Source organism: Micromesistius poutassou (assembly GCF_964030765.1).
Source record: "Micromesistius poutassou genome assembly, contig: SCAFFOLD_5050, whole genome shotgun sequence".
NCBI lineage: Eukaryota > Metazoa > Chordata > Actinopteri > Gadiformes > Gadidae > Micromesistius > Micromesistius poutassou.
The window spans coordinates 4,036-5,000 of NW_028177432.1; the positions used below are offsets into that span (position 1 = coordinate 4,036).

The 965-nt window shown below is 48.8% G+C and overlaps 1 pseudogene across 1 annotated transcript in view; it reads right to left on the reverse strand.

Moving 5' to 3' along the window:
• Positions 1-291: 291 nt before the first annotated feature.
• Positions 292-965, reverse strand: part of LOC311376139 (alpha-1,3-mannosyl-glycoprotein 4-beta-N-acetylglucosaminyltransferase B pseudogene) — a 2,143-nt pseudogene continuing 1,469 nt past the window's right edge. Inside the window, exon 3 of the transcript XR_014684296.1 lies at positions 292-425. The product of XR_014684296.1 is annotated as an alpha-1,3-mannosyl-glycoprotein 4-beta-N-acetylglucosaminyltransferase B pseudogene (transcript). The remainder of the gene's footprint in view (positions 426-965) is intronic.

Sequence of the window (965 nt, forward strand, 5' to 3'; positions counted from 1 at the left end):
GCTAAAAGGCCTAACTGATGTCAGATTGGGATGGAGTCATCTTCTATACATTGACAACACACGATGGGACAGCCTTTTGTGCCTGCATGTGTTTGGTGGAACCTGAAGTGAATAGAACTCAGCAAATGCCCTCACATAGCATTATGAATAAGTGCACACACATGCATACATTCACACACACACACACACACACACACACACGCACACATGCACACCCACGCACACACACACACACACACACACTCACACACACACGCACACACACACACACACACACACACACACACTGACCTCCGCAACGAAGACGACGATGACACACTCGTCCTTCTCGGCGGCGCTGAGCTCAGTCATCAGAGAGTTGAGCGTGTCGGTCAGGTAGGAGTGGACCTCTCGCTTCACGCTGGGCACGCCCATCACTATGGACACTACACACACATCCATGACAAGACACGCACACACACACACACACACACACACACACACACACACACATATGCACACACACGTGTACAGAATGCACACACACAGACAGAATACACAGACAAGGACATACAGCATAGACACACACACACACAGATATTAGATTTTAGCATGGCAATGTCATGCTTTTTCAAACTTTATTCACTGCATGTTCATTGTTAAATAGTTCTGTCTCTGTCGAGGGGAAACATACGCTTGTAGGCACACTTTGGCTTCAACTTTTTCCATGAAATGGTTTATTTTAATGTATGAAGGGAGCTTGTGATCAGTGATCTCAATCCACCTATTATTTTAAAGTATCTGGGACACCAGCAGTGTGCTCTGGCGCAGTGCACAAAGCCAGCTTGTGGTTTTATCCGGCAGAGTGCTGGGTTATAACCCGCGCCATTCATCTGCCGACTCTTAAACGGTGCGACGTGGATCCCGGGCCCCGGTGTTGAAAGGGGCCAACGCGATGATGCGGAGCAAAGTGGGGACGGCGACAG